At 35.9% G+C, this 20,499-nt stretch overlaps 1 protein-coding gene across 1 annotated transcript in view; it reads left to right on the forward strand.

Annotated features, from left to right (window-relative positions):
• Positions 1-1,899: 1,899 nt before the first annotated feature.
• The window catches only part of LOC145660613 (adhesion G protein-coupled receptor L3-like), an 880,165-nt gene continuing 861,565 nt past the window's right edge, over positions 1,900-20,499 (forward strand). The window contains exon 1 of the mRNA XM_081725881.1: positions 1,900-1,995. The gene's annotated coding sequence lies outside the window, so the exon portion shown is untranslated. The remainder of the gene's footprint in view (positions 1,996-20,499) is intronic.

Below are 20,499 nucleotides of genomic sequence, written 5' to 3' on the forward strand. Positions count from 1 at the left end.
TACCGATTTCAACTGCAAGAAATGGTATATATCTGTCCTAAAGAAATCATACACTTTCTTTAGTCGGGATCCAGGAACTATTCATGTCTTATATTAGGAAATTTTATTATCACGTTATTTACTTGTATATTTGCAAACTCAGAATGAGCCCCTTATTCTTAAAAAATTTCAACCTCAATCAGCAGGATTATTTTCTAGACGATACGTCCGAATTTCATTAAAATTGGTTATCGTGGAACACACAGACATACTAATGCCATTTATCGAATGATAGAGCTCGAATTAGTGGCTTATAATTTATCTCAATAAAATTCTTTCGGTTTCCTTCTGGCAAATTACTTATGTTTTCGTGGAATCGATTAAAAAGTTAAGTTTAGTTTGTCAGAAATTAAAATAATAATAATAAAAAAACTCTAAAAATAAATTACACACCTCACGAATGTAGACCGAGAAAAATGATTGGGTTGAAACGTGACCACGTGGTGTGGTTAAAAAGTTGGAAACCAAATTGAGTCACTTGCGACCGAACTGCATTAACCATTGGATCAACAAAATGACTATACGTCACTGTAGAATATTTTAAACCAACACTTCGGTCGTAACTGAAAGTGTCATGATGAGTGCAACATATAGTCTAAAGGAAGCTAATTTACGTGGACAATTTAGTACCGCAAAAATTACAACACAGGTTTGTTATTTACTGTCTGTTTAGTCGAAATTATACAGAGTTATATCTTGACACAGCACGATGACTATAGGAACGTTAGCTCCGGACAAGCGGAAGCTACAGACGAAGAAAATAGTGCCGATACGAAAAAAAGAAAAAAAAAACATTGCATCCAAACCACAATGCACGAATAGCAGTGGTACAACTGGTACTCGTGTAACTGTTGCCAGACTATTCACAAGTTTAAAAAACTTATTTTGTCCAATTACAGAAAACAGAATGTTGTTCGTTACTTGGCTTAAATGCCAAATACCCTGCGTAAATCTTTGTTCATACCAAACAATGCAAATCAATGTAAATACTCACAGCCAGTAAGTACTTATTTCTGATATGCTCGGAAGACGACCGCTTTGGTGGTGAATTAAAACCCAAGACACGCTAAAGTAGTAGATATTTTGAGTTGTTTTAACATTTCTTTGTTTGTTGTGTAGAGTTGCGTATTTCGTAATGTTTTCATTCCGTTCTGGTCCAGCATACCTCATTGTTGAGTTATTTATCTTCCTTCCTGCTCCACATGCGGTCATTTCTTACTCCACGCTTGTTCACTTTTAACTATAGGTTCGGTCAAACTCATAACCGGGTTAATGGAATTTATACTTTGTTGGGTCAAACGTATAATTAAACACGAATTTGGGTTAAATGTATTAACCGGTTATGCGGTTTCACACCAACTGGGTTCAACTCGTACATTTAACTACACGTTCGGTTCAACCCAATTTAACTAAACGCTTTAATTCTATTTGGGTAGTAGCAGTTTTAGCCACCTGGTTGGGTTAAAAGTGCATCAATACGGTCAATTTCAACGCAATCATTTTTCTCAATGTATACACATAGCACTGTTGATAAGGGAGATCCGAAAGACAGGAAAGCAGTCGATATTGAAGACAAATTGTTCTATGGCGAACTTATTTAGTAGAACCCTATATTTATTCTTGTCAATTATTGAATACCTTAAACTGTCCATGACTGTATGTGTGGGAACTAGAGCATCACTATCTATAAAGTCCAAGTATCGAAATGAAGAGAAAGTAGGATATTGCTTAATCTATTAGAACTCTGAAGTCAATTCTTGCAAAAATCAATGTGCTACCGTAGCAACTTGTTGAATAGAGGGAATGAACTGTCGTCTGGGTTACAAAGTAAACCGATCAATGTTTTCGTTAGCAACTCTACTTAGTCTGTGCTTATATGGAGGTGATAACGGAGGACAATCCATTTCCAGGATAATTATTTGATCTCACAGAGAAATATAGAGAATATACTTAAACGTAAGTATTGTAAACATTTATGATTTTACATTTCCTGCGTATGTCAGTTTTCACTATCTGAGAACAGTAATTAATTTCAATAGATCTGCATATTTATTCCGAATAAGAGGACTAATCCAAGCAAAGAACTTGTATTTCATATAATAGGGACACTCAGCAAAAGATAGTGCTGTTAAAACAGGCTTGAAGCAGAGTAACAAGATAAATAAAACAACCGGGAAGTACTGTAATAAAAATAATACGTGTGGGGGTGGGGAATCTCTCACGTATAATTTCCCGCTATCTTCAAATACGATACGAAATTAATTTCTTGGACAAAATAAAAGAAAATAATATTTCTTCAATAACAGTCACATGGTCACGTATAAGGACACTTGCAACCATTGCCACCCACCTAACACTGTTACCATTGAACGTAAAGTTGTATTTTTTCTTCAAATAGCATTCTGTAATAATATTACAAATTTCGTATCTGCATGTCCAGTGGGGTATTTAGGGGGCGCTATCGGGCTCAAGCCCCCTCCCCACAAATAAATTTGTTAGTTTTCCGAATTCCACCTACACCAATAATCCTTTATACCATTTCTAAGAGCTTCATTAACTTTCCATTTTCTTATGCTCTTTGTTCAGAAATAATAGCTATTGTATTTGTCAAATTTCATTCCATGTAAAAACTGCGTTCTTTTTTTCTTTCTTTCGTCGATTCAACTCTTCTGTTTCTTTTTTTAGTGATTACTTTATTTCGTTTCGAAAATAAGAATTTTAGATGTAATTAAGAGGAGGAAGAGAAACTGGTTGGGACATAGGCTGAGGAGGAACTGTATTATGAGGAACGTGCTAGAGAGTATAGTAGAAGGAAAGAGAGGGAGGTAGTGAATGAGACTGTAATTGGAGGACACAAACAGAACAAGACGAAGAGACTAGCTGAGGATCACCCTTCATCGAAGCTTCTCAGTTGCAGAAAGTGACTTGCCAATAATGACAGAATAGCTATGATGGTGATGATAATATGTTTAGTAATATTAGCCAAAAAAGAGAGAAAAAATAAAATAATAATTATAATCAAACTTGTTAATATTTTTGAATAATTTGAGGAAACACTGAAAACGACTGAACTGTCTATGTCTTTTGTGTAAACTAAGGTTATATAATACTTTTGACCTGTATTGGAAATACGAAATAACGGCATCAAACTCCAAGTTATTTGGACCCAAATCCACATACATCTACATTAAGTTAGAGGAAAACAATAGCCAAGTACAGATATCTTACCCTGTCCTAGCGTAACGAACTCATGAGTTCGGAACTCACGTGCACACTCGACCTCAAACTCTCAAGAGATTATGTGGCTGAATTAAGTGAGGTTGAGTGAGTGCGAGTTCGAAATAATTATGTGAGCGTGAGGTTGAATGATGCTGTGAGCATGAGGATGAGTGAGATTGAGTTCGAAATGATGTGAGTGTGAGAGAATGAGCGTGAGTTTTAAATTATTATGCGTGCGCTAGTTTGATGTGAGCGTGAGTTCGAAATAATGGTGTGAGCGTGATGTCGAAATGATGTGAGTGTTAGGTCGAGTGAGCTTGAAGTCAGATTGGTAATGCGAGCATGATGTCGAAGTGATGTTGTAAACTTGAGGTCAAGTGAGAGGGAAGTCCTGAGTGGAGAGCGAACGTAAGGCTCAGTGAGTTCGAATGCGTTTCCCCATTGTGAGCGCGAGGTCGAAGTCAGTTTGTGAATGCGAGGATGAGAAGAAACGAACACCTTTGGTTAGCGGTAACTAATATTTCATAGTTTAATTATAGACGATCTCTATATCGTAACCTTTGAATTCTCTACATCAAAACATCTCAGTTGTAAAAGGCTCTTCTTACTGTTCTATCTCTCCATCCCCACTTCGACTCGGTCAGGATTTGCACCCTGATTATGACCCGGGATCGATTCCCGGCGGGAGCTTATATGGTTCGGATTCCACGTTAAGCTGTAGGTCCATTTCTCATATAACCTCACTGCTGAACAGGACGCTGCACTTAGTTTCGATAGCAGTGGCGTCACTAGGCATTATTTGAGATGGTTCAAGCCCCACTTAAATTTCTTCGAAGCCCCTTCAAATTTCATACCGAAAATATTTTAGTTAAAAATTTGTTTGAATATCCATAATTTTATATGCTGTTTAATAGTGGTTGTTTTATTTAAAAGAAAAAAAAAAACACTGGTTTGGGCAGGTCAGAGGTCGAAAATAAAAATAAAAACATTGATGAAAAATTTCCTCAAAATATAGTTTCAGAAAAAATGCCTTTTAAAAGCAGAAGCAAAATGGTATGTTTGTATCTTAATGAATTGGTGAGATATAAGAATGAGCGTTTCCGTAACAATAAAGATAAAATAAATAAACATGATTACTACCAAAAATATACAATCGTACAATAGCAACAACATTCTTTTGCCCCCACACCAAGCACATTTCAACTGTGTCCTTGATTGGAGATGACTCGAAAACATTGAATGAGATTTGGGAGTTGCTGGGTGGTCTGCCCCCTAAAAGAGTCTTCAGCTTCCCAAACAAAAAAATCCTAGTGATATTACTGTTTTACAGTTAAGACCTCCTCCGACATACGAGTTTCACGTTTTTAACTAGTAGGTCTATTTATTTATTTATTTCATAAGAACAACACAACAGGCTTAATGCCCACTTATAGTGTCGTATACATAATTATTTAACATACACTATTATACATATATTATATACATACACAAATATACGTCGTCTAATTATACATAAGTTATTGCATGATAATCCTTTTCAACTTGTTTTTTGACATACTAAACACATCTACTACATGAACTCTATAATCATTTCGTTATATGGAGCACATTCTCCACAGAGGAGATTTTTGTAATATGATAGTTCTTGCTTTTCTACAATAGAATGTCCCAGTTTTGCAGTTCTAGTCTTACCTGTTGGGACACGTAATAATACTTCTGAAACTAATTCTGGACAGTCAATTTTACCGTAACAAATCAAAAACCCATCTCCTTTTTTCTAATGTTTGAAAATTAAAATTCGTAACTAACGAGGAAACCGATTCAAGTGTGACACGAAATTGTGGACGAGTTTATGCTCAAACGAAAGTGTTTTTGTGTACAATTAAAGGAAACATCCTCGATCTGAACCGTTCCGGAGATATAGAGGAATGAGGGGAAGGTTGGTACTCCGATATTTTGGGAATTTTCGGCTACATTGCGAGTGAATATGTTCGAAAATTGCATTGAAACATTAATAAAAATGCACCAGGATGGAATAAAAGTGGTGTTGAATGTTGAGGTGAGTGGCGTAGCCTTTACTAGGGGTCCGGAGAAAAAAGGAGCTTAAGGAATAACAAACGCCATTGAAACAAAGAACAAAATTGTATGATATTACATGCTAATATATCATGTCGTTAGTTCGTAGAAAATGAGAAAAGGTGATATAAAAATGTATTAGTTACATTGTGAAAGGAGCACAGACGTTATTGTGTGAACACAAATACAATGTTATATTCTGAGAAAGTACTATAGAAAAACAAATTAAATAATATGAATCATAAACACATATTGTTGCAAACGTAAGTACGACAGTGTGTAGTTGTGTGACATATATTTAAACGCAATGTATGGATCTATAAGCAAAACTAGTATCTTCAACTTAAAAAACGAAAACCGGTACGTCTTATATAGTACTTTGTCACATACAGTTTCGATCAGTTAATAATTGTACAAGTTATAAATGTTTGCAAAGTTCGGACGGTTTTTCACATTTTTCATCCTATTTGACTGATGATACGTTTCTTTTAACCTCTGTCCCTCATCTGCTATCTTCTTTGTTATTGACAAGGAACAAGAAAAGAAAAGGAAAAATCAGTCGGCATTCTCATTCGTTTCGATGTTGAAAGTCATACTAAAATAAGAGATGCTTACTGACAAATAGCGTGCACTGCGGTAAAACATTACACTGGTGTTGGACGAAAGAAGTCTTCGAACACTAAGTAAGTAATTTCCATCGATTCTGGCGACATAGAACAAATGCATAGCATCCACTAAATAATTTGGTATTATTATTATTATTATTATTATTATTATTATTATTATTATTATTATTATTATTATCAAATAATATCGGGTCGTCTTGTTTAATATACAGTAAAAGAAGAGAGCAGAAAATTTTATTTCTGTCATTCTCTCTACGGTTCGAGAAAATTAAGATACTGAATACTATCAACACGTAGTATATGTTACTGATACTGATTCTCTTTCTCGACTATCTTCTGGCCTTGTCTCCAGTACGTCTAATTTCCTAACGCTCTTGGGCGTGGCAACTAAGTAGAAACCTTCTGCTGCGATGTTAATACGCGATAGTAGCGATCTCCAAGCATGCACTGCAGTAAAACATTACACTGGTGTTGGACGAAAGAAGTCTTCGTACACTAAGTAATTAATTTCCATCGATTCTGGCGACATAGAACAAATGCATAGCATGCACAAAATAATTTGGTATTATTATTATTATTATTATTATTATTATTATTATTATTATTATTATTATTATTATTATTATTATTATTATTATCAAATAATATCGAGCTGTTTTGTTTAATATGCAGTAAAAGAAGAGAGCAGAAATTTTTATTACTTCTGTCATTCTCTCTGCGATTCGAGAAAATTAAGATACTATCAACACCTACTCTATGCTACTGATACTGGTTCTCCTCCTCGAATATCTTCTGGTCTTGTCTGCAGTACTTCTAATTTCCTAACACACTTGGCCGTGGCAACTAAGTAGAAACCTTCTGCTGCGATGTTAATAAGCGATAGTAGCGATCTTCAAGTAGGGATGCGCACGAGTCGAGTCGAGTCGAGATTTAAGCCTGTCTCGACTCGTCTCGAGAAAATGTTGTCTCGACTCGTGTCTCGACTTCACAGTCTCTGTCTCGACTCGACTCGAAATTCGAGTCGAGACAAAATATACGAGTTGAAATATACGTACACATCAGCCAGACCATTATGACTACCTACCTAATTGTCAGTATGTCGACCTTTGGCACGGATAACAAAGGCGACACGTCTTGGCATGCACGCAATGATCCTTGGTATGTCGCTGGAGAGAGTTGAGACCACATATGCACACACAGGTCACCAAATTCCCGTAAATTCCGGGGAGAGGGGGTAATGCGCCTGAGGTCACGTTCAATCACATCCTATGTGTGTTCGATTGGGTTCAGATCCGGGGAGTTGGGGGGCCAGAACATCACTTGGAACTCGCTTCTGCGCTCCTCGAACCACCCCATCACACTCCTGGCCTTGTGACATGGTGCATTATCTTGTTGAAAAATGCTATTACCCTTGGGAAACATTGTCGTCATGAAGGGGTGTAGTCTGCAAGCAGTGTGCAATATGCCTCGGCCGTCATGGTGCCTTGCTCGAGCTCCACTAGACATGTCGAGGCTCACGTGAATGTTCCTCATATAATAATTGAGCCGCAGCCAGCTTGCCTCCGTCCCGCAGTACTAGGGTCAAGGAGCTGTTCCCTTGGAATACGACGGATTCGCACTCTCCCATCGTCATGATGAAGAAGTTATCGGGTATCATCAGAAAATGCAACACTCTGCCACTATACTCAGATATAGGGGCGATGGTCACGTATTCATTTCAGTCGTAGTTGCCAATATCGTGGTGTTAACATTCGCACATGAAAGGGTCGTCGGCTGCGGAGGCCCATTGTTAGGAATGTTAGGTGCACTATGTGTTCAGAGTAGTGTTGTGAAGGTTTGGGAAAAAGGACATTTTGGGTAAAAAAAAAATTTACGGTTTTCCCGAACTTGAGAAAAAACGGAAAATTTGGGTAAAATAGAAATTTTCGAATATTTTATTATATTATGCTTTCAAAATGAAAACTACTTTATATTTACTAGTTTAGAGTTAAGATAATTGAGTACTTATGTTTCTTGTGTTAGAATAGGGAAATTTTGTGCACAACTCATCCAAACACTCCAAAGTTAGCACCGTGATAGAACGAAGTTATGGCTACAACAGAAACTAAAATATAATCCTAGTTAGCTTAATTAGCATAGACGCATTAAAATTATCTCTAGCAATCTTATGAAGTCCCCCCTTAATGGCAGGGAAGTGATAAAATAACAGGGCCAGAATTATTTTAGTTAATACGTTAAATCAAACATGTATTTTATAGACATGTCTTCCTTGTTCTATGTAAAATTTCCGGAAATTTGGAATCCATTAAAAAAAAAAAAAATTGTCTGGAAATATTGGCAAAAACAGGAAAATGTAATTTAAAAACTATATCTTGGCTTGATGCTAGTCATCTTACTTGCCGTAACATGTCTGCAGCATATACAGTAGGAAGTCGAAAATCCAAACTAATTGGGACCGCAGGTAGTTCGGATTTTCGAAAATGACCAAGAAAATGCCATTTAGGCTTACATTTACTCAGGGGTGAATCCAGGGGGGCGATCGGGGCGACCACCCTCCCCCAGAAGAGGAAAACTTTATTTTATATATATAAATAAAACCCATTTCAAAGTTTGGTGCCCTTAAAAGTAGCAGTATGACAACCCACCGACCCCCAGAAGTCGGTGCTGGATCCGCCCCTGCATATACTGTACGGTATGATCTTCTATCGATACAGTAGTTATTCAGTACATACAGCAATTACAATACCATACGAAAGACTATCTATATTTAATGTTTCTGAAGAACTTGCTCGTACAGTAAATTACACTGATCTTGTAAGTTTCACTTAAAACTTTTATGCCTAAGAGAAAATAAAAAAAATTAAAAATATGTATGATAAATAATTACGTATGAATGAACTTTTGTAAAAACACTGACTTCACAACGTCGACGGACACACTATTGTTTGTTTATCGCTAGCGTTATATTAAGACAAAATGTAAGAAGCTTCTAGGGACCGCGTTCGGATTTTTGACGTTCGGATTATCGACGTCCTACTGTATATACAATGTATTTCGCTAACGGAAAAATACTTAAAGCAAAAGATTTAATTCTACTTTTTACTTTTCTGATTTCTGGTAAAATCCCTCTTTATTCTTTGTATATTTTCGAATAACTCCAAAAGAGAGATGATCTTATTTACATATACACACATATACCGCACAAGTGAGTAAATTTGAGCAGCGAGAAATATAATAAAGGGTTGAATATGTGAAACTTCCGTTCGTTATTATTACAGACTAGCCGAATAGCTTGCACGGGGAGAATACACTTTATTTTGGACGTGAAGGGAACCAAAACTGTCACCAATGAACGTATCGAGTCCTAAAACTATTAGTGCGACACTAATGCTGGTAATTTTCAATTACATTTACCTGTTCCCCTCTTAGGAGTACTAAATGGGACTTAATTTGTGCATTTAAACGGTATCTTCTCTTCATCTCAGGGACCCCGAAAAGTAGGGATTCGACCTCCATTTTCGATCATGTATATATGTATATCTATCTTCCTTTCTCTCTCTCTATCTCTCTCTCTCTCTCTCTCTCTCTCTCTCTATATATATATATATATATATATATATATATATATATATATATATATATATATCTATAGTGTTTTTTTAATAATAAATGTGCCGGTACGCTGGATCTCACGTTGACGATGGTTGAAAAGTTGCAAGGTTAGGGTGATAATACTACTACTACTACTACTACTACTAATAATAATAATAATAATAATAATAATAATGAGCACAAAATATAGCACAATTAGCTCCCAATGTTCAGACTTCAAACCCTACACTTTTGAGTAGAACAGCATTTTCATAAAAGAATTGAAATATATGCACGTACGCAGCAATTTTTTCCGAAGAAAAAGGAAATGAAATCTTAAATTTTACGTCCCACGGTTAAGCTGGTTAGGTTAAGGAGACGGTGATTAGAAATGAATGAAATGGTGGAATGAAGAAAGTGGAAGGAAACGGGAGAATCCCGAGAAAACCCACGAGCGCAGTGTTTGTCCACCACAAAATCCACACGGCGCTAGCTGGGGTCGAACCAGGGACCCCAAGCACTGGAGATGAACGCTCTGCCACTGAGACACCGCACCCCTTATTTCTTTCGGAAGGATCAAAGGTAGTCGAGGGGTTCAAGTTAAATTTGAGGATAATTGTATTAGAATTTGTAGACTTGCCCCTAGAATTAGACTAAATTTGCACAAAAATCAGGATTTCGGAAAGTCCGGACCCCCAAATTCCACCCCATGGGTTCACCCCTGTTGAAATATCTACGGTTTATAGCCTATTCCAGACAGCAACGTAAATTACGAAAAGACAGCATAATATTTTAGAACATGGTTCATAGGATAAGACATGTACTCACATGGTCCTTGCCAATTTTAAAAAAGCGATTATACCTTTTGTCACATCTGGAGATAACTACTCGATGTTCCTCTACACACTACACACTTATACGTACGTTTAAGATTCAATTAAAATTTTCATAATTCGAAAATATTTACAGCTTTCTTGTCTGCCACACCACGCAACAAATCACACGACGAGCTAAATGAAACATACTTCATTGCTGAAAATTCATCCCACGACGTTTTAGTGTCCCCGAAGCCGAAGCCGCTTCCAAAATGTTCAGATTCACAGGATCTCTTGAGCCGCTGTGATCGGAACTTCAATCTTTTCCAGCCGTAATTGAGCACAAACTCTAGAGCGCGTCGAGTTGAAGTTGCTTCTCAATGTGAAAAAAAAACTAAGATTTTAGACAGAAAGTTTGGTGTACTAAATTGCTTTTCTCAACGTGCCGGTAAGTAACAAAAGTGAGAATATCCAAAGAAGTTTCTGCCAAAGCATACAAAGAAACAATAGCACAATAGTTTCGATAACATCTGTGTGGTGCTTCGGTAGGCTACATATCCGTAGTTTGGACTGCACCCGTGGCCAAAACAAAAGACTCGTAGCCGGCTTTTATAGATAATAGAATGAACATTTTCTATATTTCTGCATCTTGAATGCACATTTCCATTTACTGAATGCCCATTTGTGAAAGAGAGAGAGAGAGAGTCTGACTTTTGCTCACCGTCCACTTTTGCCTTATTCCTTTATTTATCTCAGGAATGAAACTCTCAACTTTCCATCTCTAATGGCCATTGAATTAGCGACAGACAAATTTGTTGTGAGACATCAGTCTTGTCAGAAAAAAACTGGTTGGTTCAGCGCCTTTATGATTTATATTACTGTGCGAAAAAGGAATGAACAAAGGGAAACAAGGGAAAGATCCCTGAATATTATTAACTGGCTTCAAGAAGGAACGAAGATTCGCAGCTCTTTCTCCTGAAAGAAAAGAGGAGAACGAAAACAAGCAACAACAACAACAAAAAAAACTGATTTTCAATAAACCTATAATTTACTATTTGGTATTTTTTTAAGTTTCTTGTCAACCCATTTTTAAGACAGAAAAGGAAATATTCCGATACCATTAAAAGGTGCAAGAAATATATCTATCTATCTATCTATCTATCTATCTATCTATCTATCTATCTATCTATCTATATATATATATATATATATATATTCTCCCTTCCGCAAAGTTGTGGAGCTGAATTTTGATTTAAATGGCATCGGAAGTGTCATTGTTCATTTCAGCGACCCCGAAAATTGTGGATTCGATACTAATATGTCATTTTCCCTCTTTCTTTCCTTCAAGTTGCACCTTCAAAGGAAAATGATAAAAAAAACATCCCGAACCTCATCTATGTTGAATTTTTTTTTCGAGATCGGTCTGATGATTCAAGAATTATTAAGTTAGAAACATAGTCACTTTCATTTTCATTGTAATAGATAACCTGTCGCACTAGAAAACATGTATTTGCTTACATACAGGATTTTGTATATAAAGTTTATATAAGTGTGTATATTATATTAAATAATAGTAATTATATGTTTTAGTGCATGAGCATTAGTGAAATTTGCCACTGGCTCTTTCTCTTAAGAAGTAATTTGGTTAAAATTAACTAAACTTCACCAGACCAAAGAGCACATTGAGAACTCAGTTTTCTTCAAGACCTATTTTTTTTTTTTTTTTTTTTGCAACAGAACACTTCATGTTGCTAGGCTTGTATGTAACTGTAATTAATGCATGTAACTGTATGTAACTGTAACTGTAACTTCTGTAGTTAATGCACATCCACGAATAAAGGACATAACAGAAATGAGTGCAGACTATTAATCTTCAACTAGCTGAACCTGCGCTCTCTACACAGCGCATCATTCAGATATGAACATGAATCCCCTTGTCATTCCTCATATCTGTACTTGTCCCTTTACAGATACAAGTGAAGGACGCCTTCATAAGAATCGTAAAGGAGTATCATAAAGCGGAAATTCTTTCGACTATTTTTTTTCAATATCCCGCACCGTTGCAAGATTTGAGCCGACTTGTGGTTGGAATTTCTAATTCATATATGACCAATGTTTTCTTCCTTTTTGCATGTATTATGCAATAAGTAAATAAATTACACACAGAATTAATTATGTGAGTTATATACGGAGTTCATTAAAAAAAAACTCTCCAAACAATGAAGATTCATCTTAGACTGGAAAAATGGTTATCCTTCGTTTTCTTATCATTTGGCCATGAAACTAACACCTGAGAAATATACAATTCCTATATACAACTATGTGATGTTGGATATATAACTCGTAGAATAAGAAGCTTTACTTTTAAACATTTTCAGTACTTCCAGTGTACCCCTAAAAATTTAATAAAGAACTAATGGCCATGTTTTTTTTCTTCTAAATATTCATTAGAACTGGACAATTTACAAACAATTTGGAATCAACCAATGGAAACGGCACTTGTGGGTTCAATATCTCATTGTCGAAAGGACTGGAGACAAACATATAAACTTTTCTGTGGGGACAAACATATACGCGTAAATATAGTATTTTAATAGAGATAATAATTGGAATAATTTTATTTTCGAGTACTTTTTTTAAGCTTACTACTTTATTTTTATTTTTTTCATATTGAAGTGTTTATTTGTTACTTTTGTTAAATTTTGTACATACAGTTTGCAATTTATGTTGTACATGCATTTATGTAATAAAATATACTGTCCAAAATTGGAAACTTTCGAAGTGAATGCCACAAGGAAGGGTCCTAGGGCCAATTACATTTTAAATTTTCGAGTACTATATTTTAATATTAACCAAAAATAATTGAATTACGGACAGATCAAAAGAAAATGCTGCAACCGGAGCAGTTGCCCCGGCCGCCAGCAAATTAATATGTGTGGTAGCAGATGTAGATGTTGGTGTAAATGAAGATGAAAGGGATACTAATTTCCCCTGGGTACCTAATGTCCAGTTTTGTCACTGATAAGGCTACAATATTTTTACAGCGTGAAATCGGGACGCTTTTCTCAAATATTAAGAATACAAGATAATTATAGGTAGTTCACTTTAAAGTGAAACTTAAGCTCGAAGAGCAAGGCTTATAATTAAAAGTGGGCTGGAATAGCAAATCAGTGTCCTGTTAGAGTTCAGTTCTTGTTTCTGTGCGACGTTTGTCGCACTTTTGTTCTTGTACATCACTTTTTAATTTATTATTATTAATAATACAGTTTATCTACCAAACAACTATTTATATTATTATGCGATATTAACCAAATCTAGAACTTGTGATATTTATTTATTTCGATCATTCCATCCGGCAAATAAGTGTGATCTGTACGAGAGGGAATGTTTTCGGGCTGGTAAAATTTGAGATGATTGCTGCTATGCTGTAACTTTGATCCTCGCCTTATCTCAAGTAGATGCAGACATTTCGGAAGGTTTGATTCTTGTATATTCAAACGCTGTCGAAGATGAGGTCTGGAAAATAAGACTCTCAACGAAGAGCAGTCGAACAAATTTATCAAGAATATTTGTGGATATCCAAAGAAAATGATCTTTAAATTCCAGAGAGGGAAACAGATAGAATATAGGGGTTCCTCCTGCAAACGAACTAGACATTCGCCTTCGAAATATCACAAATTCATTTTGGATGAATCTCTTTCTTCATTGGAGGTAGAAAACAAATTTTCTAAAGATAATATACTAGGAGACATTTTTCTGCCTACTATTGATAAGGCAATCACTGAGACGGAAAAACGCTTTGGATCATGTAGCAAAATCATTAGATCAATCACCATTCTACATCCAAAAGGTGAAAACTTTCTAAATTACAACATTGTGGAGCGTATGGCTCAGCATTATGGAAGTGATCTGGAAATATTCAAATATGAACTCAAAATCCTCCCAAACACAATTAAGTTGTATGAAGACGAGAGAAAACTAAGTTGATTTCTTAATAAATTTCGTTGATCTTTGCATCTCTAAAAACGCATTCCTAGAAACCTACAAGCTAGATATCATCTCTGTCACTATATCAGTTTCGAATGATATTTTACATGTGAAAGGCCATTCTCATGTTTGAAAACAGTAAAACATATAGGCAATTCAATGACTGATGATAAGTTGAAAAACATAGGATTAAGTTATATTAAAGAAAATTGCTAAATCGTTAGATCTTGAAGAAGTTGTAGGTAAGTTTGCTGCTGCCCACAAGAATAGAACCTAGAGGCATGAACCTTATAAGTTATTTTCTTGACCTGTAAAAGTGTATTTCTCTGCTTCCACTTAAATCAACCAGCCACACATATTTTAAAAGCATAGGTATTCTACCCTTATTGGCAGGTCACTTGCCGCAGCTGAGAAGGTTCCATTCTCCACGGTCCTCCGCTAACCTCTTCGACTCCACGTATGATCTTTCTGTAATCATCCATTAATTGTAGTCTCCTTTTCCCCCTTCCTCTCTTTCCCGCCACCATACCCTCTAGGACGCCCTCATGATACAATTTCTTCTTAGGCAGTGTCACAACCAGTTTCTCTTCCTCTTTTTAATAATATCTAAAAGTGTTCTTTCCTCCCCGACCATTTCTAACACCCACTCATTCGTTTTCCGCTCTACCCAACTAATTCTTTCCATTGTTCTCCACACCCACATTTCCAACGCTTTTCATCACTTTTACGTAATGTCCACGTTTCCGCCCCATACAATACAACACTCCACACAAAGCATTTTATGAGACTTTTTCTCAACTCTTTATTCAAAGTTCCACAAAACAGACTTTTCCTCCTCCTAAAGGCTTCTTTCGCCATTCCTATCCTAGGTTTTATTTCACGTTCGCACTTCATGTCATTACCAAGAATACTACCCACATATCGAAAACTATTCACTTGTTCTATTTTTTCCCTCCCACTTTTATATTTGACACAGACCCCTTCGTTCCAATAACCATGGCTTTTGTCTTTCTAACATTTATTTTCATCCCATATTCTTCAAAGTATTGTTTTTCTTATTATTATTATTATTTTCTTCTTATTCTTATACCAAAATAAACTCCCATGAAGTGCAAGGCATTGGAACACGGGGAAAATACTTTTCGTTGTGTGCTCAAACACAAGTTTCTCGAGTAAGTTAGATACATGGTATTTCAATTTGAAATATACATCTTGAATTCGATTCAAGACAGCATCTAAAATATTTAAGAAATTTAAGACATGAGGAACTTAACCCAAGTTTGACGTCCCGTGGCCATAATACACTCGTTGCTAACTGACTAAAGTGGTGATAAATGCACGGAGTGGCTCACTGAACCACCGCCCTTTCCCCGATTTGTTTACGAATGAATATAACTAAATACATTATTATTAAATGTCGGACTCTCTGTCGAAAACCAGTTTTCCTTTGCATACATTTTAGAAAGAAGAAGTAACATCATGTTCCGTTTACAAATGTAGCAACTGATCAAATGTAATCATGTCTAAAATATCCTAGTTTGTTTGTAAGAGTCTAGTTTTGCTAGAAATCCCTACATCAAACTTAGGATTTTAAATATGCTTGAAGAATTTATAAAATTCTTGTTGTCACGCTAATCTGCTTGTTACGAATAAAATTTCGTTATGACGAAGATGGTCTCTTCTAAAATATCCGTCCTTATTTGTTGTTGTTGTAGTTGATTTGAGTTTATCGTCCCAGTTAGGAGCAAGGGGAAACACACTTGAACATGGGATCCGAACTACGTGAGTTCAAGTTTGGAATTGAGCCAAGCTTTTGGAAAAAGGCATCTGACAGCAAATAGCCCTTACCCATTACGGTTTGAACAAATATAGTTTTATATTTCATGTTGGGAAGCAGTGATAGAACTGGTATTGACTTTCCTGACCTGGAAAGTGTCAGGCCCGTGACCAAGTACGACCCGAACAGACCCGGAGACGGCGAGCTGCTAATATGCCTAAAAGGACTTGGATGATTAATGATAAACGCGTTTCTGTACCCTCTTCTCACTAAATCTATAATTTTTTTTCTCGATGTGACTGTGTGTAAAACATTCAACTGACGTAAGTATATAAGATGTATATGTCTATAAAAGCGCGAGAAGTAACGAATATATTTTTCGAATAAGAGATCGTCAAAATTTAATTAAGCGAGCCCGTAAAACTTACCGCCTAGCATGCAAGAGATACCAAGAGTGTTTCCTTAAATCTTTTTCCGTAATTTGTGTTCAAACCCACTGTATTTTTTTCAGTATAGGAAAACAAATAAACATGAAATTATATTTGAAATAGTAAAGATATGACACCTAGATTAAGACACATCCGGAATCGGACACTAAATATTCGAACTCGAATAATGTACATCATTAATCTTATAAAATGCTGTAGAGCTGACATTTCAGCTATTTCCGGTCTATGGTCTGTCGAGGTCACCATTTCTGATTCACTTGGTCTGTCCAGGTGAAACCAAGTATGAAAATCAAGATCTAGACTCGGGTGACGAGGATAAAATTCTTGACCAAAGTGACGGAAGTTGCAGCAGTAAGAAATAATTTATCAAGAAATAAAAGTGCAGAATATCGGTAGCAAAGAAACTTTAGCAAAATGAGCAATCCAAACATGATATTGCCTGTATTCAGTTTAGTTGTAATTTTTATCATAGGCACTTTATAACTAAGAGGCTAATTGTAAATTATTACATGGACAATTTTTAGTACCGAAAAGCATTGTGGAAAGTAGTCAACTAGATCTGAGAAGTTCAGAAAAGGATATGGGAAATGTTTTAAAGACTGTGGATGCAAAAAGTCTGGTGTTAGTTTTTGTAAGCCATTAACAAAATAATGCCTCGAGAGGAAAGAAAATCTCTTGAGAAAGGAAACTGAACAATATTTCAGCATTCAAGCTTAAACTACTAGTAGTGTGATATATTACATTCAACGTAAGATAAATCTTAACAGGCAAAATTTACTGTTTGACAGTTTGACTGTTGAAACATGGAAAATGTGGTAATGCATTGTTCACCACAGTAAAAGTTTAAAGTCATTTTTATATCAAGAAATAATTATGCATATAGGACAGTACCAATACCATTAATCTGTTTGTACTACACAAATGAAAAATACTTTGTCGATCATAACGAGAAATGACTGAAACGTTTAAAATTAATTAACTCAAACTGGGTTCTAATCACGTCATTTCTCAAATTAAATCCACAGAAGAAGATGAGAATTCAGAATGTATTTCAATAATGAAGTACATTCAGTTACGAAGACGGAACTTCGTATATAAATTCCATATTAACAACAAATTGACGCGTGTTGAAATCTCTTTAGAAATTCCGCTTTTAAGGGGATAAAAAGGACTAACGAGAGCATTGAGGTAACTTCTATAACATTTCCGTAACATTTCCTCTCAAGGATGACATGAAGGTTGTATGTCTCGTCATCAGAAAAACTAACGAACCGATGTAGATATATCTTCTTTTAACATATCGTATTTAGCATTTGGCTCCTGTCGGGTTTTTTATCATGTTACATTAATTAACATGTGTATTATAAGGGTTTAAAGGGTGTGCCAAAATTGAGTATCTCACATTCCCCTTATGTTTAGAAAGGTGAAACTTGTATATATAAACAGGTTAGGTAAAAAGGAGTGACTGTATGCTGAAGCTTAAAATATACAAAACGATGATCATGCCTGTTGCTCTGTGTGGTTGCGAAACATGGTCGCTTACTCTGAGGGAAGAACATAGACTGAAAGTATTTGAGAACAGGATCCTGAGAAGAATATTCGGACCCAAGAGGAACGAGAATGGGGAATGGCGGAAACTTCATAACGAGGAACTACATAATTTAAATGGTTTACCCAATATTGTTACGGTCGTCAAGTCTAGGAGGCTTAGGTGGGCGAGTCATGTAGCTAGAATGGAAGAAAGTAGAAACGCTTTCAAAGTCTTAACTGGAAGACCAATCGGGAAACGACCATTAGGAAGACTTAGGCGCAGATGAGAGGACAATATTAAGATGGATCTCGCAGAGATTGGAATACAAAGTAGAAACTGGATGCAGTTAGCTAAGGATAGAAGTCAGTGGAGAACTTCTGTGAACGCGGCATTATACCTCCGAGTTCCATAGGCCATAAAGTTAGTTAGTTAGTTAATTAATTAGAGTGTATGCTACATCGTCTTAAAATGACACTTTTCACGGAAGAAGGGGCAAGTTCCAAATATTTGATCAACATATAAAAGTGACATCGAGTCTGACTGTCTGAACGTCACACTAAAGCGAGTGAACCACTTGAAATGAATTTCAGACTTACTAGAAAATGGTTAGCTGACTTGCAAGATATTTCTGCTGCACCGATGAGTTACTATTTTGCAATGGTTTGATGCAGAACCTGAAGATTCCGTACAAAGTAGATTTGAGACTGTTTATATATGCCTCCAAAACAGGCCTTAAGGCTATGCTCCTGTAAACAGTAAGGAGATATCAGCATCAATCCTTGTTGTTTATGCCCTGCTAGGTAAAGAAAGTTATCCCATGTTGGAATGCGTTCTGGATCTTATAAAATATCGTGAACACAAGTGGTTAGTTTGTGGTGATTTTAAGGTGATCACAATTTTGCTTGGGCTACACGTTGGCTATACAAAGTACAGTTGTTACATATGTGAGTAGGATAATCGTGCAAAGAATGTCCGTTACATTCAAAAGGAATGACCGCGACGAACAGCTTTGTTGCCAGGCGCAGAAACATTTCAAATGTACCTCTCGTGAACCCACAAAGCATTGTGCTACCACCATTGCACATCAAACTTGGACTCACGAAGGCATTTGTGAAGGCAATGAACAGGAATGAACGTTCATTGTCATACTTGTGCCGAAAGTTTCCGCGTCTAAGTACAGAAAAGATTACCAGGGAGTCTTTATTGGGTCGCAAATACGCAAGATATTGCAAGACGAGGTGTTTGAATCTATTCTCAGTGCTGATGAGCTCCATGCGTGGCATTGTTTCCGCAATGTTTGTACCAGATTCTTGGGCAACCACCGTGCCGAAAATTACAAAGGAATAGTAGAAGAATTGCTATCTGCCTACGAGATACTTTGGTGCAATATGTCAATCAAAATATGCTTCCTCCATTCCCACCTTGATATCTTTCCAGTGAATTATGGATCTTTCACTGACGAGCAAGAAGAGCAATATCACCAGGACATTTCTGCGATGAAACAACATTACAAAGGAAAGTAGTTAGTTTCAATGTTAGCGGATTTCTGCTGAATGATTCCAAGAGGTACTCCAGATGCTCCAGAAACAAACAAAGAGACGGCGTGTTGAAAACAGATAATTTAGGTAACTTTTACCAATACAATTCTTGTCCTGTAGCGCTATATGCAAAATGTTGAGTGTTATTACACCGATAATGTGAACGGAGGACGTTATATTTTTGATATTCATATTCAGTGTCCAAACATTTATAAGAGACAGCTATTTTTATTTCCGTAATTATGTTAATGTTTGTTACTTTTACCTTTACACTTTCACTATCATAGTATTATATGCAAAATGTACATTGTGTAATTAGTTCGTGTTCAGTTATAAGAAACGGATATTTCAATTTACGTAATGATTTCAAAGTTTGGTGACTTTTACCTTTACAATTTCATTATAATAGAGTCACATGCAAAAGTTAAATTATGCAATTACTATTAAATCTGAGCTAGGAACATATTATCATTGTTGTTTTATTGTTCAGCGTCCAAGAAATTATAAAGAATATTACGCAAAGAATATAAGTAACAGTGAAATCATTACTATTTTTAATTCCGTAATGATTTCAATGTTTTGCGACTTTTACCGTTACAATTTCATTATTGTAGCGTTATATGTAACATGTAAATTGTGTAATTACAAGCAAATCTTAACCAGGAGCACATTTTTATTGTCAGTTTTGGGTTCAGCGATCAAAACTCAATAAAGAATGACCATTTACATTTCTGTAAAAAATTCACTATTGCACAGTGATTCATCCAAACTGCTTGGCTATTTCTTACGAGTGTTCAATCTGCTTAGCTGCGCAACAATTATTGCTGACTGATTAAGACTCCTTCATAATC

Source organism: Thermobia domestica, chromosome 9 (genome assembly GCF_964235325.1).
Source record: "Thermobia domestica chromosome 9, izTheDome1.hap1.1, whole genome shotgun sequence".
Classification (NCBI taxonomy): Eukaryota; Metazoa; Arthropoda; class Insecta; order Zygentoma; family Lepismatidae; genus Thermobia; species Thermobia domestica.